At 48.0% G+C, this 25,400-nt stretch overlaps 1 protein-coding gene across 2 annotated transcripts in view; it reads left to right on the top strand.

Annotated features, from left to right (window-relative positions):
• The window catches only part of MND1 (meiotic nuclear divisions 1), a 70,628-nt gene that overhangs the window by 40,531 nt on the left and 4,697 nt on the right, over positions 1-25,400 (top strand). The gene's annotated exons all lie outside the window — the stretch shown is intronic.

The following is a 25,400-nucleotide window of genomic DNA, read 5'->3' as shown; positions in this document are numbered from 1 at the left end:
GTGAAATGCCAGACACGTCGATGCTGAGGAGGCTCTCTGAGAGCGGCCAGAAAGATATCCATGTTAACAAGAAAATGATCAGATGAACTAATTGGAGCAGAAGAAGAACAGCGGACATTTGCAGGGAAGTTAGTTATAACCAAGTCGAGGAGAGAAGATGCTCCATTGACTGTGAACCCCACCCCCCATCATGTTGCTCTCATTTTTCCCTCAAGTCCCTTTTCCTCCAGATCCCCTTCTACCTTGTTCCTCTACTGTGCTGTTGGTGTGTTCCCCACCCTCACCATATTTTCACTGTTACATATTTTAATTTTGTTGTGCCTTCATCCATTTTGTGTTCTTGCTCCTCCTTGAGCCTCATCTCTGTATACAAATTAAAAAAACTAATTGGTCCTCTGTTGCCAATAATTCAATCAGACCACTAGAATTTCCTCTTCTGATCGAGCATATCGTGGCCCACCCATCTGCTTACTCGCTGTAGGCCTGTGGTTTTGTTGCTGTTTTGTTGCTCTCATTTGCCAAAGTCAATATTTTTATCAGATATTTCCCAGAAGAAAAGATGCACATGAGAGAGACCTCGTGCATAAATATTACACATGATGGCAAAATCTTTGAGTACAGCAGTCAAAATTACCTGGAAATACCGAATTGTAGGCCTTCTTCACCACCGTTCACTTTCGGGAATGGGCTCACAACGTAAGGAAAATAATTAGAAAAACAATCCAGGCACGGACACACTGTACATTATCAAAAGTCCATTTTCTTTATGTGTTGCAATATGTTCAACCACATCCGATACTACTAAAACAACAATTAGCTTATCTTCTCTGGCAAGGTGTTATTTGCAAAAAAAGATAAAGAATAAAATCTAGGAATTCAGCTGTGCAATCCGAGTAAACTACGCTGAGATAATTTTAAACTGTATGCTCTATTTACAGCTTAAAATAATGCTCTTTTCTTTTCTTTATTTTCATAAAACATTACAAGCACTGATATTGTGGAAACAAAGATGATACTTGATTAAATATTCTGTTCCACAAAAAACATACCACTCATTGATTGCTTACACTGCAGTGTAGAACTAGATATTTGCGATGACAAAGCGATCACCAATGGTAATCCTCCACCATGGCCCGCGATCCGATGATGGCCATATTATTTTCAGTCTGCCATATGACCTTGACCTTAAACATTTAGGGGTAGATTGTAAATGAAGAAAATTCGTTCCCATCTATATTCTATCCATAAAACTCAACATCATGAAAATCGGAGGAAAATTATTCAAGTTGTGATCAAAAAGGTGTTTTTGTTCATTAGGTCACAATCTGAAAAAAATAGGTCAAGAACACTAATAAAACATCAGTTATCCACTATTGTGATGCAAGAACATACTGGAAGGCCAAGTGGTCACATTGGCCAAAATAAATTAAATTCAGACCGCCATTTGATCCTTGACCTTTAACTCGGAGGGTGATCGATCACCTCCTCTGCACATGCTACCGTAAAATTCGGACTATTAGCCGCAACTTTTTCCCTCAACTTTGACCTCTGCGGCTAAAATAACGATGCGGCTTGTTTATGGAATTTTCATAAACTTGGAGTGAATGAATCCATGATCAGACGTTGGAGAAAGCAGAGGGGCGAACTTTCTCGCTGCAAAAAGTCAACAAAGGCTTTCAGAGGTAGGAAATGCCGATGGCCCGAACTGGAAGACGAACTTGAAGACTGGGTTAACACACAGAGAGTGGATGGTCGGGGTGTTTCTACTGTTCAGATTAGACTCAAAGCAAGATCGATCGCTGCAGAAAAGAAAATAGAAGAATTTCAGGGTGGGCAGTCATGGTGTTTCAGATTTATGAAACGCAAAGGTCTTTCTGTCAGAGCACGAACGACTCTCTGTCAACAACTCCCTCCTGACTTCGAAGAAAAAATCGCAAACTTTCGGAACTACACGCAGGAGAAAATAGCAGAGAACGTCATTGCTCCGCAGGACATAATTAATATGGATGAGGTCCCTCTGACCTTTGACCTACCTCTCAATCGGACTGTAAACAAAAAAGGCAACCGTGATTGAATTTGTGCTTTGCGCGCGTCTGACAAGTTTCTGTGGCTGTCGAGTTTCTCACTTTTTGTGGTTAATAAATGGTTGCGGCTTATAAACCAGTGCGGCTTGTGTGTGTTTAAATTCCACTTAAAAAAAAAAATTAGGGGATGCGGCTTATATAACGATGCGCTCAATAGTCCGAAATTTATGGTACTTCTGCTGTCTCAACAATGGATGGAGGTCCTCAACGCCAAACAGGAAATCAGAGCTGTCTCCCTCGACATATCACGTGCCTTCGATACGGTCTGGCACCCCGCCCTGGTCACCAAACTCTCCTCCTATGGTATCCATAGAAACCTCCACACATGGCTTGCCGACTTCCTCTCTGGTCGCATTCAACGTATGGCCCTGAATGGAATTCTCAACTCTCCCCTTTCTGTCCAGGCTGGAGTTCCTCAAGGCAATGTTCTGGGCCCTGTGCTTTTTCTGGTCTTCCTTAATGATCTCTCCGACTTTCTGGAAAATCCTCTCTATCTCTTTGCTGGTGACTCCACTCTCTGCCGCTCCATATCTCAACCCTCAGAGATCGGCAGGCAGCAGCCTCTTCACTCTCTGTAGACCTGGAAGAAATCACAAACTGGTCAAACATGTGGAACATGTCTTTCAATCCTGACAAATCTCATACTCTCACTTTGTCTCTCCAAAAACCCTGCGTCTGGAAAACCATCTGGAAAATGTTCCATCTGGAAAACCCTCCCATCTACTTTTGCAACAATCTTCTCGAAGAAGTTCTGTCACTCAAGCTTTTGGATCTCACTATCTGTCATGATCTTTCCTGGGAAAACCACATTTCCAAGCTGACCTCCAAAGCCAGTCACCGACTGGCCCTCCTCCATCGTTTGAAGTCCTTTCTGGGCATTTCTGAGATCTTCACCACATGCAAAGCTTTCATCCGCAGCTCAATGGAATACTGCTCTCCCCTCTGGGCTGGTGTTCCTGCCTCATACCTAGCTCGGCTTCATGCTGTTGAAACCAAAGCTTTCAGAATCATTGGTATCTCCCGTGATGAAGCTGATTCTGAGGGCCTTTCACTCTCTCACCGCAGGCAGGTTGGTGGTCTTTCTGTCTTCTACCGACTCCGGCCTAGCTCCCCCTGCTCTGTCTGTGCTCTGTCCCCCAAATATTCCTTCAGGACACAAGATTTGCCAGAAAGCCTCTTCTGGTGAAACTACCAAAATCAAGACTCACCGCTCACCTTCACTCTTTCAATCCGCTTTTCTCCTGTCTCTGGAACAAACTACCACACTCTCTTCAATCCCTCTCCTCCCTCCAAGTCTTCAAAATAGCTGTTCACCACCATCTCTTATCCAAAACCATCTTATCCCCATCCAAAACCTTGATCTTTTCTACCCCTGTTAAAACACCCAAAATCCACCTCTTTCAATGTCCAACTTCATTCCTGAAATTCCAAGCAGTGTTCATTTGCTTTATAACGTGTACCCCTCCCTTCCTCCCCCCCCCTCCCCCCAGTCCTCTCCCTTCCACAGATCTACCGATATCCCTGTTCTCTACTGTTGTTGTGCTTGTATCAAAGGGAGGCACAAAGCGCCCCTCCCTTTATATAAGGGATCGTTTCTCTGTATGCAGCTTTAACATGGGGACCGAAAATACATCCTAACAATCTGGCGTGCTAGCCCAATGGCCGAATGGATAAAGCATCAGACTCCCAAGCTGGGGATTGTGTGTTCGAATCCCGTCTGGGCTGATTATTTTTTTCCCCTTACTTTTTCAAGTCTTTTCTATCGTCTTGAATAATGAACAAATGAACATCTTGTACAATGAGCAAATGCATTTTGTTCGTATTTAAAACATAATTGTTCTAAAACCTGAATTCCAGCGTCATTATGAGTATTGTACCGCATCAAATTGCTTATTGTATGGAAATCAAGGGAGGCGCAAAGCGCCCCTTCCTTTTTTGGGGACGATTTCTCTGTATGCAACTTTAACATGGGGACTGAAAATTCGTTTCTCGGCTTCGAATGGTATATTGTACATATAAATATTGTCGCGTCCCTGGGGTTAAGACCCCTGGGTGACGGATGGCTGACCGAGCTTTAACTCCGAGGCGTATGAGCCTAAAGTATGGCGGTCCCTTTATGTGGCGCGCGAGGGAAACGGAGGTCTCGTCAGCTTAATTGGGCGGACAGACGCGACAAGGGTTTTCCGAAACCACAAACAAATAAACGTACAGGACAAGAGATCGGAAATGCAACAAATAAGGGCTTCATGAAAATAATGCAGGCAACAAAGAAATGAATGCATGGTAAACTAAAATTCCTAAATGAGGGACCCTCCATTCGGACTCACATACAGACACAGGGAGAAATCAATAAAATAAAATGTGGTGTGGTGCGTTGGCCGGTACTCAGCACTGGTCTATTCAAACGGCCCTCGAACCATTGCAGTCGTCAAATGGGTTCCCGAGGCCTTGCACGGGACAACGCCCGATGGCTTGAAGTTGCGCCGCAGCCAGCCGCCCGCTCAAGGCAGCCGAATCCCCTCCTCCTCCGATTGCCACGATCCACCGGGCTTCTACCCCACGCCTCGCGAGCGCATATCGCTCAAAGCGCAGCCGCTTCCATCGAAGGCCCAAGGATAGAGAGAGAACAACTGTGACCGCCTATCATGAACGCCGGAACAGAGAGAGAGAGCAATCACTAGCCAAACTGTGACTGCCTGCCATGAGCCTCGGACAGAGAGAGCAATCACGAGCCAAACTGTGACCGCCTGCCATGAACCCAGGACAGAGAGAGCAATCACGAGCCAAACTGTGACCGCCTGCCATGAACCCAGGACAGAAAGAGCAATCACGAGCCAAACTGTGACCGCCTGCCACAAGCCCAGGACAGAGAGAGCAACCACGAGCCAAACTGTGACCGCCTGCCATGAACCCAGAACAGAGAGAGCAATCACGAGCCAAACTGTGACCGCCTGCCACAAACCCAGGACAGAGAGAGCAATCACGAGCCAAACTGTGACCGCCTGCCATGAACCCAGGACAGAGAGAGCAATCACGAGCCAAACTGTGACCGCCTGCCACAAGCCCAGGACAGAGAGAGCAACCACGAGCCAAACTGTGACCGCCTGCCACGAACCCAGGACAGAGAGAGCAATGACGAGCCAAACTGTGACCGCCTGCCATGAACCCAGGACAGAGAGAGATAAAATGGCGGTCGCTTCACTTTTTCTTCCTCCGTTCTTGAATGTTCCATGATGATGTCACACTCTAACCAATCCCCACGCCCCACCACTTCAGTCGATGGCCATGACCATTTGTTCCTTTCGGGGCATGGCCTCATGGCCTTTTTTGATGCTCATCGAGAACACTCAGGGGAGGGGTTCCCTTGCCGATCAGGAAATGTGATGGGTTTCTGTCAGGCTTGTCGGTGTTGTAATGTGACTGAGTTAGTTTCCTGATTAGCCCTCGTCTTATCGCAGGCCGATTTGTTATAACCACAAAGGTCAGATCACAAGAGGGAGGATGGACAGGGGGATTATTCTTACTCCTTAAGCTGCATAGCACAAGAGCCACCATGTATGGCCACACGTCACACTTGATCCGAACACACCGACCTGACTTAGTTACATCAAGATGTTCTTACACGACATTCGTAGCATGGTAATCTATACAATTGTATCTCGACTAATGTATTTCATTACCTATCCCCACACACGAAACACCTGGATATATACACACGTTACACCCCTTTAAAATATTTTAAAAAATAAAATTATAATGTGCTGGCTCAATGGCCTAATGGATAAAGCATCAGACTCCCAAGCTGGGGATTGTGTGTTCGAAACCCATCTGGGTTGAATATTTTCCCCTTACTTTTTCAAGTCTTTTATATCGTCTTGAATAAAGTCTTCTACAACAACAACAACAACAACAACAGGCATTTTAAGGCCATTTTCCCTGCAAGAGCGGGGGTTAGCCTGGCGGTCCCCATGACAATGTTCTCCATTTTTGCCCTATTTTCTGCATCTCCCCTTGTTAACCCCCTTGCCCGCATTTCTTCTTCGACCATCTTTAGCCAAGTCTTTCTCGGTCTTCCCCGTCCTCTACTTCCTTCTACATTCATTCCCATCGCTCTTTTCAACCAGTCACTTTCATCCTTCCTCAACACATGACCAAACCATCTCAACCTGTTTCTCTTCACAGCATCCATCACAGGCTCTATTCCCATCATCTTTCGCAATTAATCATTTGTCTTCCTCTCTCTCAACGATACTCCACACATCCACCGAACCATTCGCATTTCCACCCTTTCCAGCCTTCGTTGCTGCTCTACGTTCATTACCCATGTCTCACTCCCATAAATCATAACACTTCTCACACATGCAGCATCCACCTTTCCCTTCAGCTTCAATGACACTCCCCTCCTCGTCAGCACGCCACTCAGTTCCCGAAACTTCTTCCATGCACATCTCACTCGAGCAACCGTTGCCAAGTCTGATCCACCTTCTCCATTCAGCATGTCTCCAAGGTAACAAAATGTTTTCACACCTTCCAGCTTCACGCCATCTCCAAGATCCAACTCAACATTTCCTCCATCTGCAGCTCCCTCTGTGCACACCTGACACTTGAATGTAGCTGCCACACTGGTTAATGACCCTCTCAAACCACTATATTTTTGATGAACCCACTCACCGCACATTGTACATTGAATGGAATTCACTCCGACACCCTTCTTGCACACAGCACACGGCCACTTCCCAGTTCTTTCCACCTCACCACATGCTTTACCACTTGCCATCACCTTCGTTTTTCCGATATTCACCTTCAGACCTTTTGTCTCCATACATTCCTTCCACTTGTTCATCTTCTCCTTCAGTCCATCCATACTTTCTGCAATCAACACCAGATCATCTGCATACAACAACTCCCACGGTAAACTCTCCTTTACGTTCTGAGCCAGCACCTCCGTCACAGCTACAAATAGTACTGGACTTGGTACCGACCCCTGATGCACTCCCACCTTCACCTCAAACTCACCACTGTTCCTGTCCTTCGTCCTTACAGCTGTGCACGCTCTTTTGTACATTGCCATCACGACTCTGATCAACCATTCCTCCACTCCTAACTTCCTCAATGCCCATGTCACTACTTCACGTGGAACCCTATCGAATGCTTTCTCCAGATCAACAAACCCAAGAAACAACTTCTTCCTCTTCTCCATATACTTCTCCTGCAACTGCCTCACAATAAAAAGCGCGTCTGTCGTTCCTCTTCCTGGCATAAATCCAAACTGCATTTCGTCAATCTTCACTTTCTTCCTTATCCTCCTCTCCATCACCCTTTCCAATACCTTCATTCCATGCTCCAATAACTTTATTGCTCGATACGAGCCACAGTCCAGAGGGTCACCTTTCCCCTTGTATAGAGGGACGAGGGTACTCAGTTCCCAAACCACTGGAATGCGGCTTTCTTTCACCACCAGATTGCAGATCTCTGTCATTCTCTTCGCACCCCAATTTCCCGCTGCCTTCAACATATCTCCCACAACTCCCGTCGGCCCTCCCGCTTTTCTACTCTTCATTGCTTTATCGCTTCGACATGAGGTTTATCGACATGAGGTTTTGGACAACTGCTGGGCTCTTGGAAGCTGAAGGCCGCATTGGGCTTGACGGTAGAGAATCGAAAGGAGGCCGTCTAATCTGCTCGCCTCACGCTTGTTGTGTCTTCGACGCGCGGTGTTCAACACCGCCATTTTGGACCACTTCCCGCATGAGTGGCTAACCCATTTTCAACAGCCGCCAAGCTCCTGAAAGTACTCTTTGGGACGCCAAGCTAAGTGCCGGCTGAAGGGGTTTATTTTCATTTTATCTTTCCTTTGACGCCGCCCCCCCCCCTACCCCCCAGAATTTCCATGTTTTAAACGTTTCCCGGTGTGTACCCTGGATAAGAATAGGTACACCGTATCCCTGCGTGTCGTAAAAGACGACTAAGGGGGTTGGCGTCAGGAAGGGCATCCGGCCATAAAAAACATTGCCTCAAAAAGAGAACCATGACAATTACAACTACATATGGGCAGGGTACAGCCCGAAGTGGAGATCGGTTTCTGAGGTTTGGGACATGGAATGTAGGGACAATGACAGGGAGATCAGGAGAAGTGGTGGAAGTATTGGTCAGAAGAAGAGTGGACATATGTTGTGTGCAAGAGACGAGATGGAAGGGAAGTGGTGTGAGAGTGGTGAAGGGTAGGCAGGGACAGAAATACAAGTTTGTGTGGCAAGGGTGCCTGGAGGGCGTGAATGGTGTTGGTGTCCTGTTTTCTGAGGAGTTTGTAGACAGTGTGGTGAGTGTGACGAGAGTGAGTGATAGGTTGATGATGGTGAAAATGATGATTGGAAAGCTCTTGGTGAACGTCATCTCGGGATATGCTCCGCAGGTTGGTCGAAGCGATGAAGAAAAGGACAAGTTCTGGTGTGCAATAGAGAAGCTGATGGAAAATGTGAAAGATGAGGAAGTTGTTGTGGTAGGAGGAGACCTAAATGGACATGTGGGAAGGAGTATGGATGGTTTTGACGGAGTTCATGGGGGTTACGGATATGGTGTGAGAAATGGAGAAGGTGAAAGGATTTTGGACTTTGCTGATGGAGCTGATTTGTTGATTTGTAAAACTCAGTTCCAGAAAGAGGATAATAAGCTTGTTGCGCGCTCGTCGACCCACCAACGTCGACACGTCAGGTGGGTCGACGACAACCGTTGACTACCTGATGGTGCGTAAGCGAGATAGGGGGCACCTCCGGGACACAAAGGTGATCCCGGGGGAGCAGGCTGTTTCACAGCACCACTTGGTTGTCTGCGACATTAGGGTGAAAGGTGCGAGGAGAGCTCGGCGGGTGAAGTACCAACCGAGAATGAAGGTGTGGAGGTTGAAAGAGGTGACAGTAAGGGAGGCATTAAAGGAGAGGCTGAGTAGGGTCGAGGATGATGTGGTTGAGCTTGAAAGTGGTTGGATGTCGATGAAAGCTAGTCTGTTGGGAGTCGTTGGTGAGGTATGTGGATGGACAAAAGGACCACCGAGGCACTCGGAAACATGGTGGTGGGATGATGAAGTTGGAAAGAGGATTGACAAGAAGAGGAAGAAGTTCAAGGAGTGGCAGAAGGCGAAGGGTACGGGAGCAGAAACAGCAGAGCATGAAAGTTATAAGGCAGCCAGGAAGGCTGCAAAGAAAGAGGTAGCAAAGGCACAGGAGGCATGTAGGAAAATGTTCGGAGAACGCTTGGATTCGGAAGAGGGTCAGAAAGCAGTATTCAGGATTGCAAAGCAGATAGTGAAAGAGAGGTGTGATGTGATGGGGGTGAGTTCCTTGAAGGATGAAGTGGGACAAATCGTTGTCGACCCAGATGGAATTAAAGGAAGATGGAAAAGATATATGGAAATGCTGTTGAATACAGAGAATGAATGGGATGGCAACATAGAGACTAACCCAGTTTTAGAACCGGCAGAGAAGATAACTGAGAAGGAAGTTGAGGAAGCGATAAAAGTAATGAAGGGTAGAAAAGCGGGAGGGCCGACGGGAGTTGTGGGAGATATGTTGAAGGCAGCAGGAAGTTGGGGTGTGAAGAGAATGACAGAGATCTGTAATCTGGTGGTGAAAGAAGGCCGCATTCCAGTGGATTGGGAACTGAGTACCCTCGTCCCTCTATACAAGGGGAAAGGTGACCCTCTGGAGTGTGGCTCGTACCGAGCGATAAAGTTATTGGAGCATGGAATGAAGGTATTGGAAAGGGTGTTGGAGAGGAGGATAAGGAAGAAAGTGAAGATCGACGAAATGCAGTTTGGATTCATGCCAGGAAGAGGAACGACAAACGCGCTTTTCATTGTGAGGCAGTTGCAGGAGAAGTACATGGAGAAGAGGAAGAAGTTGCTTCTTGGGTTTGTTGATCTGGAGAAAGCATTCGATAGGGTACCACGCAAAGTATTGACATGGGCATTGAGGAAGTTAGGAGTGGAGGAATGGTTGATCAGAGTAGTGATGGCAATGTACAAAAGAGCGCGCACAGCTGTAAGGACGAAGGACGGGAACAGTGGTGAGTTTGAGGTGAAGGTGGGAGTGCATCAGGGGTCGGTACTAAGCCCACTACTATTTGTAGCTGTAATGGAGGTGCTGGCTCAGAACGTAAAGGAGGGTTTACCGTGGGAGTTGTTGTATGCAGATGATCTGGTGTTGATTGCAGAAAGTATGGATGGACTGAAGGAAAAGATGAACACGTGGAAGGAATGTATGGAGACAAAAGGTCTGAAGGTGAATATCAGAAAGACGAAGGTGATGGCAAGTGGTAAAGCATGTGGTGAGGTGGAAAGAACTGGGAAGTGGCCCTGTGCTGTGTGTAGGAAGGGTGTCGGAGTGAACTCCATTCAATGTACAATGTGCTCTGAGTGGGTTCATCAAAAATGTAGTGGTCTGAGAGGGTCATTAACCAGTGTGGCAGCTACATTCAAATGTAAGGTGTGCACAGAGGGAGCTGCAGATGGAGGAAATGTTGAGTTGGATCTTGGAGACGGCGTGAAGCTGGAAGGTGTGAAAACATTTTGCTACCTCGGAGACATGCTGAATGGAGAAGGTGGATCAGACTCGGCAACGGTTGCTCGAGTGAGATGTGCATGGAAGAAGTTTCGGGAACTGAGTGGCGTGCTGATGATGAGGGGAGTGTCGTTGAAGCTGAAGGGAAAGGTGTATGCCGCATGTGTGAGAAGTGTTATGATTTATGGGAGCGAGACATGCGTAATGAACGTAGAGCAGCAACGAAGGTTGGAAAGGGTGGAAATGCGAATGGTTCGACGGATGTGCGGAGTATCGTTGAGAGAGAGGAAGACAAATGATGAATTGCGAAAGATGATGGGAATAGAGCCTGTGATTGATGCTGTGAAGAGGAACAGGTTGAGATGGTTTGGTCATGTGTTGAGGAAGGATGAAAGTGACTGGTTGAGAAGAGTGATGGAAATGAATGTAGAAGGAAGCAGAGGACAGGGAAGACCGAGAAAGACTTGGCTAAAGATGGTGGAAGAAGAAATGCAGGCAAGGGGGTTAGCAAGGAGAGATGCAGAAAATAGGGCAAAATGGAGAAGATTGTCATGGGGACCGCAAGGCTAACCCCCGCTCTAGCAGGGAAAATGGCCTTTAAAATGCATGTTGTTGTTGTTGTATTGCTTTTATCGCTTCCTCAACTTCCTTCTCGGTTATCTTCTCTGCCGGTCCTAAAACTGGGTTACTCTCTATGTTGCCATCCCATTCATTCTCTGCATTCAACAGTATTTCCATATATCTCTTCCATCTTCCTTTAATTCCATCTGGGTCCACAACGATTTGTCCCACTTCATCCTTCAAGCAACTCACCCCCATCACATCACACCTCTCTTTCGCTATCTGCTTTGCAATCCTGAATACTGCTGTCTGACCCTCTTCCGAATCCAAGCGTTCTCCGAACATTTTCCTTCATGCCTCCTGTGCCTTTGCTACCTCTTTCTTTGCAGCCTTCTTGGCTGCCTTCTAACTTTCGTGCTCTGCCTTTTCTGCCCCCATACCCTTCGCCTTCTGCCACTCCTTGAACTTCTTCCTCTTCTCGTCAATCTTCTTTCCAACTTCATCATCCCACCACCATGTTTCCGAGTGCCTCGGAGGTCCTTTTGTCCATCCACATACCTCACCAACGGCTCCCAACAGACTATCTTTCATTGACATCCAACCACTTTCAAGCTCAACCACATCATCCTCCACCATCCTCAGCCTCTCTTTTAATGCCTCCTTCACTGTCACCTCTTTCAACCTCCACACCTTCATTCTCGGTTGGTACTTCACCCGCCGAGCTCTCCTCGCACCTTTCACCCTTAGGTCGCAAACAACCAAGTGGTGCTGTGAAACAGCCTTCTCCCCCGGGATCACCTTTGTGTCCCGGAGGTGCCCCCTATCTCGCCTACGCACCAGCATGTAGTCAACGGTTGTTGTCGACCCACCTGACGTGTATGTAACAAGCTGATTATCCTCTTTCTGGAACTGAGTATTACAAATCAACAAATCAGCTCCATCAGCAAACTCCAAAATCCTTTCACCTTCTCCATTTCTCACACCATATCTGTAACCCCCATGAACTCCCTCAAAACCATCCATACTCCTTCCCACATGTCCATTTAGGTCTCCTCCTACCACAACAACTTCCTCATCTTTCACGTTTTCCATCAGCTTCTCTCGATAGCACACCAGAACTTGTCCTTCTCTTCATCGCTCCGACCAGCCTGCGGAGCATATCCCGAGATGATGTTCACCAAGAGCTTTCCAATCATCATTTTCACCATCATCAACCTTTCACTCACTCTAGTCACACTCACCACACTGTCTACAAACTCCTCAGAAAACAGGACACCAACACCATTCATGCCCTCCGGGCACCCTTGCCACACAAACTTGTATTTCTGTCCCTGCCTACCCTTCACCATTCTCACACCACTTCCCTTCCATCTCGTCTCCTGCACACAACATATGTCCACTCTTCTTCTGACCAATACTTCCACCACTTCTCCTGATCTCCCTGTCATTGTCCCTACATTCCATGTCCCAAATCTCAGAAACCAATCTCCACGTCGGCGATCGTATAAGAATAAAGTCTTATACGATGAACAAATATATTTTGTTCGTATTTAAAATGTATCTTGTGAAAAATGCCAGGGGCATAAAAAGGCCCCTTTATATAACAGTATGTGCCATATGGCAAAGTATAGAAAAGAATGGATAATGTAAAAAATGCCAAACAATACAAAATAAGGGGCATTCAAAAAATCTCGTGTGCATGCTGGACTACCCTTCTGTTCTGAGGAGGAACCAAGTAATGTTCTAGAAAAGTTCATATAAAGGGGTGCCCTACATCTGGCAAATAAAATACATTTACTTCTTCATACAGCTGTGTGAATCAAATTGGTTATCTGTGGGAACAAGAATGGAAGACAAGTTATAAATAGAGAGTATAAATAAAGGAAAACTTCCACCAACCAAATACAAAAGTTCACCAGCAAGTTATGCTCAACTCACCAAAAAGGATAACATCCATAGATCTTTTGGCCAAATCTCAAAAAAAAAATTTGGTTCACAAAGTAATCACAGTGTTTGGCAATTCACCTGGGCATGCTTTTCTGTCATTTTATTTCTGACATACAAAGACTTACAAACGTTCTCAAAAACTTCTTCTGTAACATCGATAAAGCCACGTACCAAGTTTCAGTTGAATATGTTATAGGGTACGGAAAAAAGTCCAGAAAACCACAAGTGTGACGGATAGACGACGGAGAGCAAACTTATAGTCGCCTCTGGGTATGGGACTAATAAGGAAATTTGCTGTGTGAATGTGCAGGTAGTGGACAACAAAATGGAAACACCTGGGTAAATGAGGGACACCAAGCAACGGCTTCGACACAGTTGTGGCCCATGTGTTAATTAGGCAGATAACATCCCAGCATGCTGCACAGGCCTGTTTGCCGACAATTATGGCTGCAAGAGGAGACCCCCCCCCCCCCCGCCCCCTCCCGCCCCCTCCCATCTCCATTGCCCCCATCAACGGAGAAAATGTGTCCCTATGTTGTGGTCGCCCAGTGGATTGATGAGCATGACTGCCGTTATCCATATGTCGTGATCTTCTCAGTCAACAGATCTGAACCCAATCGAGCATTTATGGGATATTCTGTAACAACGCCTGAGACAGCGTTTTCCACCTCCATCAAACAGGTGTAAGTTGATTGACTTTCTTGTGCAAGAATGGGGCCGCATCCCTCCTGCAGAATTCCAGACGCTGGTGGACTCTATGCCATGCTGCATACTGGCCGCACGTGGTGGCCCAAAGCCCTATTAAGTGACTTTACATTGGTGTTTCCATTTTTCTGTCCACTACCTGTACATCTGAAAATCATAGAAAAAAACAGGTTTTTTTTTTTTTTGTTTTTTTTTGTATACAAGATCGAGGCTCGTGAAAGAGCTGACATTAATCACACAGAAAGACAAACCGACACGTAAAACATATAACATGGGGAGCGGTAGACAAGATGGGGAGAGAGGGGGAAGGACACAAACACAACATTTGAGAGCAGGGACATCGAGAGATCTGTGGGAGGGAGAGGGCTTTGGGGGGCGGGGGGGGGGGGGAGGCAAGGGAAGGGGGGAGTGGGAGAGGTATAAAACATATGGACACTGCCAGGACTTCCAGGAAAGAAGTTGGAATTTCAAACAAGGTGGATCTGGGGTGAATTAACGGGGGTAGAAAAGATCAAGGTTTTGGATGGGGAAGATAAGAGATGGTGGTGAACAGCTGTTTTAAAGACCGGGAGGGAGGAGTGGGATTGAAGGGAGTGTGGGAGTTTGTTCCAGAGGCGGGAGAAAAGAGGAATGAAAGAGTGAAGGTGAGCAGAGAGCTGAGATTTCGGCAGTTTAACCATCAGAGGGTTGCTGGCAGATCTTGTGCGACCTGTAGGAATATTTGGGGGACAAAGCACAGAGAGAGCTGGGGGAGCAAGGCTGGATAGGAGTCGGGAGAAGACAGAAAGACCACCTACCTGCCTGCGGTGGGTGAGTGAAAGGCCCTCGGAGATAGCTTCATCGCGGGAGATTCCAATGATTCTGAAAGCTTTGGTTTCAACAGTGTGAAGCCGAGCTAGGTGTGAGGCAGGAGTACCGGCCCATAGGGGAGAACAGTATTCCATTGAGCTGCGGATGAAAGCCTTGTATGTGGTGAGGAGCTCAGGTGTGCCTAGGAAGGACTTCGCACGACGGAGGATGCCCAGTCGGCGACTGGCTTTGGAGGCCAGCTTGTAAATGTGTTTTTCCCAGGAAAGATCATGGCAGATAGTGAGACCCAAAAGCTTGAGCGACAGAACTTATTGGAGAGGATTGTTGAGAAAGTAGATGGGAAGGTTGTCCAGTCGATCTTTTCGGAGAGACAGAGTAAGAGTGTGAGATTTGTCAGGATTGAAAGACAAGTTCCACTTGTTTGACCAGTCTGTGATTTTGTCCAGGTCTTCAGAGAGTGAGGAGGCTGCAGACTGCCGATCTGAGGGAAAAGGAATGGAGCGGCAGAGAGTGGAGTCATCAGCAAAGAGATAGAGCGGATTTTCCAGAGAGTCAGAGAGATCATTGATGAAGACCAGAAAAAGCACAGGACCCAGAACACTGCCTTGGGGAACTCCAGCCTGAACAGGAAGGGAAGATGAGAGAAATCCATTCAGGGCTACACGTTGACTGCGACCAGAGAGGAAGTCCGCAAGCCATGCAAGGTGATTTCCATGGATACCATAGGAGGAGAGTTTGGTGAGCAGAGCTGGGTGCCAGACCGTATCGAAGGCATGTGATATGTCAAGGGAGACAGCTCTGATTTCCTGTTTGGCATTGAGGACCTCCATCCATTGTTGAGACAGCAGAAGCAGCATGTCCAGAGTAGAATGACCTGGTCTGAATCCAATCCCGAGTTGGCCTGATCACCAAATTTCACCTACGTGCTGATAGTACCCAGGGTCAGGTTGTAGGCACAGGGAACCCATCCCTCCCCTTCCTCCCATGTGAGGGGGGGAAGGGGAAGACTTGTGATTTTCACCCGATCTCCATCAAATTTTGCGTACATGTTAGTAGTACCCAGGGTGAAAAGAAAAATCCCCCACTCCCTGCAAGGAGACAGGGGAAACAACTTGCCAATGCTCTCGAAGGGAGCCAGTGTTTCTAGTGATGTAAATTAAGCATGAATGCATCTTACTCTAGGTTATCTAGAGAGGGCAATTTCATTAGATTAGAGAAGCCTTAGTCGAGTCATGGTAAAAATGTCTATAATTGGGTGATGTTCTAAAAAATTAGTTGAAGGTCAAAAAGATTATGTCAACCCTGTATCGTTTTATTGCCAATATTCATGCAAAATTTAATTTCAAAAGTCTCAGCCAGGTCCGAGATATAGCTCGGACATTGGGAGAAAAAAGGAAGAAAAATAAAAACCTAAATGGTGGTTTAGTACTGTCGCGTGACCGTCTTTGATTAATATCAGGCTGTCATGGATACCTTATCCCCTGAGGCGAAAACTCAATGGCGGACTCCGGAACCAAAAAGCTACACCAAAGCGCGCGGGATGGAGGGGAGCGGCGAGAGCCATGCAGCCGTACCTATTGAATCAATCACACGGAAAACTGCGTTCAAGTATGTACAGCAAAATAATACAAGGGTTTATTCAAAATAAAAGCAAGGACAGAAAAACGCGATAATAAATCTAATAAGAAATCTAAATTGGGATCCCACACACCGACTTCAGAAACAAGAACACAGGAATGGAATACGAAAGAAAATGTCTCGTCATGTAAAGTGTAACCGCGGAGCTCAGGCTTATCTGGTCTTTGTCGTCTTCAGTGTAACACGGCCCCGCGGCCCTCTCCGTCCGCCTCCGAGCACCACCAGGCCTTGTCGGTTCAACGGCACACCACGATGTCCCTCGCTCCAAAGGTCCAATGCAGGGCTGGACGAAGCAAGCGAACTCCACTCGGGCTGCCGACCGGGACTAAAGCTGATCGAGCTGTAACTCTCCACTCGACCAGGGACAGGACTCTCCAAACTCGGGATCGCACCGGGACTGCCAACTCAAGCGGTGAACTGCGAACCGAACTGGTCAACTGCTCTGAACCAACTCACTTTTAGACTCGCTTTCGGCGCTCGCTGATCTCACTTCTCGAACCAACAAACGCGAACCAACTCTGCGCAACTCACTCACTCGAACCAAAGTCCTGCCGCGCAACTGCCTCCCAACCAACTCTCCTCGAAAATCCAACTAACTCCAATGGCGTTCGGCGCTCGCTAATATAACCTTCTTGGTGACATCAGCCTTGGCGCGCTGCCAACCAATCAGTCTCCTCCACCGACTCGCCGGCTCGCCCAGGTGCACGCCCACTGCGTCACTCCCACTCCTGCTCCCTGCTCCTGGTGTCATAGCGCGTGCTATTCGAGGTGGACAGGCCTCTCGGAGGTGTAAATTGTAGCGGCCATGCTGCGGTGTCCTGGCCTGGTTTCCTTTTGCCGGTTCTCTTTCACTGTCATGTCAGGGAGGGGCGATATTTAGTGTTGCGCTAGGGACTTGTCGGAATGTCTATGTTGGTCTGCAGTGCCAAAAGGGACAAAGGTTTGGCTAACCAGGTGAGGACACACGGGCGCTACTCTTTAATCCCTAACTCTACTTATCACTCGAACCTCCTGGTAGATTCACAAGTATACTCCTTACCCGACAAAACGCCTATACACATGAACTTATTACAGGTAGTTTTCCTTACCGCGACACACAAAGCATGTTACCTACTCAGATCTAGTTGCTCTACCACATCGATATAACACAGCCCCCCCCCCCCCCCCTGGAACCGTAGCTCCTGCAAGGTTCACTGCAGGCGCTACCATTCCTGCCTTAACACTTACTGTCTCACACTTAATTAACCTATGAAATAAATCAAGAGGGCTGTCGGAAGTGAGTCGGACTACTTACCTACACTTCCTTAACATTCTAAACCCCTTAACAATCATGCATTCATGTATTTACATTTTCTTCTTTGTTCCTGCGGAGGGAGGAAACGAACAACACTCAAAAATCTACCTTAACCACAAACCTTAGCCTTATTCAAAAATTCAAAAACTCTAAACATCTGTACATACCCCGGTCTACAGACCGCGTCCCCCGGTGGATGCCACAAGACACAACCTTACCTGCGGGGCCATCCCCCAATGCACCCCTAAATTTCCGCGGGCCCTGTTCAGATGTTACAGGTGAGTGACATGGCTCGGTGGATTTCGCTCACATTCATGCAACACAAACCCCTTATCCACTCATTCTCATTCCACCACTCATTACCGCATTTCAAAAATCAACAAAGCACTTACTTCACTACACCCCCCTGCAGGACCATGGCATTGATGTCATATACATGTGTGCATTCCTCAACTAGGCAGTGGGGAGGTACCGCACAATAAGATGGTGGGGGCACTTCAGGCTGTGGTGCCCGCAGTCCCAAAAACAAGTCAACCGACTCACAAGTTCATTGCCCCCCCGCCCCCTTTACCTCTTGGCCCATGGCAGCCCAACAGCCCCTTTCTGTCGTTACCTCGCCGGTGAGGGTCTCCACACACACCAGGCTTCTTTGCCTCCTGCTGCCGCGCAGCTCCACGGGTCGCCGGGGGTCTCGTTTACCCCAGGGCGCCCAACCAGACCCTCCACCGACGAGCTCCAATTTCCAGATACCACTGGCTGCCAGGGGTAATTGCCGCAGAGGGGGGCCACAGGCATCGCTCCTCAGAGCTTGATCCGTACCTGCGGACACACACACCTTCTCCACCCACAAGACCCCAAAACACATTTCCTCCGCCGCTGCCATTCAATTCTCAAACACAACTCAGCACAATTCCAAAGAAGATGGTACAAAAGATGTCATAAGAGTTTTTGCCATGGCCTGCCACATGTGAAATCCCCTATTCACATTTGCCATTACACATTTCCAAAAGCACAATAATCACTACTCATTGTCTCCAATAATCATCACTCATCCATTTCCTCCAACCTCACGACCACATAGAAACACATAACCACTACACAAACATACGCCACTCACAAGACACTGTGTGGCCCCCATTCCATCCCCTCACCGGCCATGTCATCACTCTCACCCGCCTCCCAACTCCAAATTACATGTCCCCAATTTGCATAGCAAGTCCTGAAGCCTGGGACAGTAACCATCAACACTCACCTCAAGTGCAAGTAATTACCGGTTGGTCAGGTCCAAAGTGCAATCCACCCTCAAAATCCAAAAATTTCTCATTGGGCCTACCAAATTCTTTCAAATTTCTCTTTTGTCCCCACTATACTGGCAGGTACGTGGATCTGCATCCAACGGTGATTATCACTAAACAACTACCTGTGGCCACGACAGCTCTGCACCTCTAACGTGCAAGGGTCATCGGGACAAGGTGAGCAGTCAAAACACCAACATGGCCCATGAGTGTCCATAAGGGTGCGACCCACCATCCATCCTTCGGCCCCCCTGCGAGGAACACAGCTGCACCAGCCCCAGCTGGCCAATGTGGTGAGCATCTGCTGCCACAACACACACTACCGCACACACAACCTCGGCCCTGGGGGAGACGGTCGCAGTGCGTGGCATTCCCCTCATGTCACCTACGCCACCCTCTCGTCCCCCAGTCCACAGAACTGCAGCCCCCCAGTGCTCACCCACACTTGACCACACCAAGGTCCAGTCAACAGCCATGCTCCACCAGGAGACTCATCCAGAAGACATGGTCCACACCCCTCGGACACACACAGTACCACGTTGACCCACAACTACATCCCCATGACTCCGCGTCCCAAATATCAGCACAGTCGCCCCCGCAACCAGTTGAAAGCTGTGTCCTGCTAACCTATCAATTTCATCACAGCCTCCAACACTTTGGTCTAACACACCTGGATCAATAATGGCGTCACTCTACAGTGTCCACCATTTCTCTTCACAAAATTCACCCTTAAATTTGCATCTAACCCACAGATTACCTATGCCAGACATTTTTCACAATTCACTCATTTCACCAAAGAAAGATGCTGTGCCATACACATGCCAGCCGAGCATGGCCCATATGCTCGGCTCGTTACACATCTTCCGATTCAACACTCCCCCATGGCTCTCTTCCCAAACCGAGAGTCCATAAATCATAACGGAACATCTGTGGAAGGTCACTCTCACACCATCACGTTCCACAGATGCCCCGATGGTTGTCCGGCAGGCTGTCTCATTCCTGTCCATTCGGTTCGACCCGCGTCCATAGCCCAAACCAGTGCCGTATATTAACAGAGTCTGGCCAGCCTTTGATCTGCTCAACTACCGCCGTGATTGGTCGAGCCCGCGTCACGTGGTTTACAGGCGCCATTTTGCATACCACCTCAGCCGAGCAGCTTTCCCGCTGCACCCATTCCGTGCCATTGCTTACGTAAAGTTACGACCGGAGAGTTAAGTTTAAAGTTACGACTATTGCTTACGTAACGTAAAGTTACGACCGGAGAGCATGGCAGCAAAAGTATGGCAATGCGAGCGCTTGTCAAGAAATTGAAATAGGATATATGTATATACACGTACACATTTGATATATATATCTATTTTATCTAAATATATCACCAAGGTTATAATGTTTAATGGCGGATTTCTTCAAGAATAACAAATAAACAATGTACCTCTGAGTCTGTTTACTTTTTGTATTGCTGATTATGGTGCGAGTCAAGTTATAACAACATTTGTGAACCCAAGCTAATGAATAAAATAATAGACATTGTACTTTCGTAGCATTATGGGAATATTGTATGTTACGTTTCCAGATAATAGATGAAAACTAGTATACAAGCTCAATTTTTCAAAATACAATTTCATGCCAAGAGAAATAAAATGTATCAGTATGCTGTATGCAGCTGACAATAAATCGTGTGCCGCGACAGGCAAACAATTCGTGTGAATAAATGACGCCGCTTGTAGATTTTATTATTCCAATAACAAACAACACGTCACTTTAACTTGAATTAGTTGTTCCTCATTAAATCTGCGACCAAACAGTAATAACATCGATTCCCTCGTCACAGAACTAAAGGATTGCCACAGCTGACATACATCTCGCAGTGCCAGCGCGCGAAGTTAGGTATGCAACATGGCGCCAGTATTTCAGTTGGCCAGACTCTCAATATACACGGCACTGGCCGAAACCCTGGCGGCCCGAGCCACACACAGCATGACAGGTCACCACATGCTGGCTGTCCCAGAGTCTCAGGGAGAGGGTGCCATGCCGCATGCCCGGGTGGTCACCACATCAAGCCCAAGTTGGCCGTCCGCGGTGCCACCACCAAAGTGCGACCCACAACTCCTCCCCCTATTGGTCCTCAATATTTGCCATCCCAGGTTTGAGAAACCACCTCGGACCCCCTGGAGGTCCTAACCCCCACCAGGGTCCGGTGACCCTGGCGGCCCGAGCCACACGTTGGGCCGGTCCCCCGATGGACAAGGGACACCACACTCCACCAGACCCCCCGTGGGGCCCAGGTCGTACCATGCCACCCATGGCTGGACCCCATGTCCAAATCTCACCAGCTCAGCCCCCCAGCTGGCTGGCATACCAAAATTTTGAAAGACGCAACTTTTGCCCGAGGCCATCACCAATGACCTCGCCATGTCCAAATCCCGCAGCCCGGGGACCAACTCCAACCAAGGCTGTGCCAAATCCATTTCCCATTTAAATTTTATTTTAGATTTTCTTTTACCAATTTTTGCCCCAGGTGTCCAATCACCGCAGCTGCAGGTAACAACCTCTATCACAGGTTGTTCTGCCCCTCCCTGCAGCTTGTCCAAATTCCCTACAGGGACCAAATCTCCAGAGGCTCTATCTCCCGACTCCCCAAGGTCCAAATCCAGCCCGGAGCCAACACACTCCCCCAACTGGTTGTCCAATTTCGGAGCCTCTGTTACCCAATCGGTGAGCACGGTGAGGGTCCCCTTGGTCATTCCAACCTCCTCCTCGGACCAACTCACCTCATCACCCAAACTCCTTTGGGCCCGATCAACCTTGTCCTCCATGGGACTGTCCCAGGTCCCCAGCCGCTGAATCACATCATCCTCATCATCATCCCCCATCAATTCCGGCTCCGACAGGTCTTCCCCAATATCCCCAATAAATACCCGGTCCGGCTCCATTACACGGACCCCCAATAACTCTACCCCCTCTTGCTCTGCACCACCGCCCTGGTACAGCAAGAATTCAATTCCATCCCCCGGTTGGTGTGTTATGACATCCACCCGGTCCTGATAAACGTCCAGGCCACAATGTGGGAAACATTCCCCATTACAATTTGCATATTAGTCTGGCAGCTAAGCTAAATCTAGCATAACAATTGTGCATTTTGTGAGGAAAGCACCAAATTTGGCACACTAGTAGACTATCATATTATGAAAAGATCTGGATATTGGGCCATCTCAGATTCAGAGATTTGATTTTTGCAAGATTTGCAGATTTTGCAGATTTGCAAGCTGAGATTGGAACGCCAGGGACGGCCGACTCCTTCCTGCGAGCTGCCCACGTCACCCGCACAAGAAGAGCTCATCAAATCACTGCAGCGGCACTGCACATCCTGCAACACCGTGCATATGAACGCCACTGTATGACATATGCTGATGATGCAGAAGACCTGCCTGAGTTCGAAGACAGGTGTCACCAGAGAGGAGAAGACATTCCCAACTTTCAGTACTGGGCAACTGTGCTGGAACTAGAGATGTTGGTACTGGTCTACGTGCGTTCTCTGCGGCAGGCTTCATTCACGATGTACCTTGATGCCCTGACGGAACTGGTCCCATGGTTACATGCCTTAGACCACACACACTATGCCAGGTGGGTCCCTGTTCACCTGAGGGACATGGTTGCACTCCCAATGAAGCACCCAGATGTAGCCAGAGAATTCAGGGCTGGCAACTTCACTGTACAGAAGACGAAGAAGGTGTTCTCTTCGATCCCAATCGAATCGAAATCTTGCAAAAATCAAATCTCTGAATCTGAGATGGCCCAATATCCAGATCTTTTCATAATATGATAGTCTACTAGTGTGCCAAATTTGGTGCTTTCCTCACAAAATGCACAATTGTTATGCTAAGTTGCCCCACTACATGCAGTCTCCCCATCTACCTGTGCGCACTCCACACTCACCTGTACGCATTCCCCTTTCACCTCTTCACATGCCACAATCAAATCTTCCCCATTTACCTGTGGGCACTCCCCATTAGCCTCTTCATTTGCCATTCCTGGTGCAATTCCCAATTTGCCTTCCCCCCGTTCCGAATGAATTTCTGCCACCCTTGGCTTCTCCTGTGCCCCAACTGTGCTCCTGTGCCCCAACTCCTGGGCACCATTCATTCGTCCTTCCTTCAATTTACTCGAACATTCATCAATTTATTCACTCAGTCGTTCCTCTATTTCCTTCATACCTTCCCTACATTCATTTCCCTGGGACTCCATTTTGTTTTTCATTTCTCCCATCTCTCCTTTTAACCCATCCATTTTATTTTCCAACCCACTTTTCATTTCTCCCATATCTTTACTCATTTTGTTTTCCATCCCATCAATTTTATTACTCTGAGCATTCATTGCCCAAAGCAATTCCTCCAACATCTGGTCGGTTTTCGGGGCCGTTCCAATTTCTCCCGGCTCCCCGGTAGGGGAGGGGTATAAGTTGGTGCTCAGGACGCGGGAGGTTCCAAGACTAACCTCCAATTCCCCTTTTTCCGGCTCACTCCATAAACTGACAGAAGCCTCGCTACGCACCTCCATTTCATCGACCTCCTACATCCGCTTTTCGGAAGGTCGTTTCCTGCGCGCGTATTTATTTTAATTCCGAAAACAGAATTAAAAAATTTCGAAGACGCGATATCGCGCTCCGTATGTCTAATCGACTATGCAAATTTCTCCGCCTCGACACGATGAACAAATTTCGGTTCCAAATGCTGGGCGGGGTTTTTCAGTTTCACCCAACCGGCGTTGACTCGCTACCTCCAGACAAAAAAAAAATTATCCGCGAGGCTCGAATCCCTACTGCCTGACACCAAATGTCGCGTGACCGTCTTTGATTAATATCAGGCGGTCACGGATGCCGATCGCGAAGGCTTAACCCCTGAGGCGAAAACTTGATGGCGGACTCCGGAACCAAAAAGCTACAGCAAAGCGCGCGGGATGGAGGGGAGCGGCGAGAGCCCTGCAGCTGTACCTATTGAATCAATCACACGGAAAACTGCGTTCAAGTATGTACAGCAAAATAATACAAGGGTTTATTCAAAATAAAAGCAAGGACAGGAAAACGCGATAATAAATCGAATAAGAAATCTAAATTGGGATCCCACGCACCGACTTCAGAAACAAGAACAGGAATGGAATACGAAAGAAAATGTCTCGTCATGTAAAGTGTAACCGCGGAGCTCGGGCTTATCTGGTCTTTGTCGTCTTCAGTGTAACACGGCCCCGCGGCCCTCTCCGTCCGCCTCCGAGCACCACCAGGCCTCGTCGGTTCAACGGCACACCACGAGGTCCCTCGCTCCAAAGGTCCAATGCAGGGCTGGACGAAGCAAGCGAACTCCACTCGGGCTGCCGACCGGGACTAAAGCTGCTCGAGCTGTAACTCTCCACTCAACCAGGGACAGGACTCTCCAAACTCGGGATCGCACCAGGACTGCCAACTCAAGCCGTGAACTGCGAACCGAACTGGTCAACTGCTCTGAACCAACTCACTTTTAGACTCGCGTTCGGTGCTCGCTGATCTCACTTCTCGAACCAACAAACGCGAATCAACTCTGCGCAACTCACTCACTCGAACCAAAGTCCTGCCGCGCACTGCCTCCCAACCAACTCTCCTCGAAAATCCAACTAACTCCAATGGCGTTCGGCGCTCGCTAATATAACCTTGGTGACGTTAGCCTTGGTGCGCTGCCAACCAATCAGTCTCCTCCACCGACTCGCCGGCTCGCCTAGGTGCACACCCACTGCGTCACTCCCACTCCCGCTCCCTGCTCCTGGTGTCATAGCGCGTGCTATTCGAGGTGGACAGGCCTCTCGGAGGTGTAAATGGTGGCGGCCATGCGGCGGTGTCCTGGCCTGGTTTCCTTTTGCCGGTTCTCTTTCACAGTCCTGTCAGGGAGGGGCGTTATTTAGTGTTGCGCTAGGGACTTGTCGGAATGTCTATGTTGGTCTGCAGTGCCAAAAGGGACAAAGGTTTGGCTAACCAGGTGAGGACACACAGGGGCGCTACTCTTTCATCCCTAACTCTACTTATCACTCGAACCTCCTGGTAGATTCACAAGTATACTCCTTACCCGACAAAACGCCTACACATGAACTTATTACAGGTAGTTTTCCCTCACCGCGACACATGAAGCATGTTACCTACTCAGATCTAGCTGCTCTACATATTGCTCTACCACATCGACATAACAGTACTCCTATAGGGGTCTAAGAAATTCTGGTGTACCATTAAAAACTGTGGGCACTAATTGTAGAAACAACCCCCACAACAGGTATGAGCCCCTCCCCCTATCCTATAGGGGAGAGGCTTATATGTTTGGAGGTTTCAAGGGATTTGTACATTCGGTTGGATGCCTTCTGGCGATGTGCTACAGGATTTGAATGAGCAATAGTAGGAATGATGGATTTCCAGATTGTTCATTTGATTCGAGGGTGTGTTTTTGAGACGTCGTAATGGAAATTGTTTTGGTAACAAATTATATAAACCACCATG

This window comes from Myxine glutinosa, chromosome 4 (genome assembly GCF_964187855.1).
Source record: "Myxine glutinosa chromosome 4, kmMyxGlut1.1, whole genome shotgun sequence".
In the NCBI taxonomy this organism is placed as follows: domain Eukaryota; kingdom Metazoa; phylum Chordata; class Myxini; order Myxiniformes; family Myxinidae; genus Myxine; species Myxine glutinosa.
This window is presented reverse-complemented; position numbering and strand designations above follow the sequence as displayed.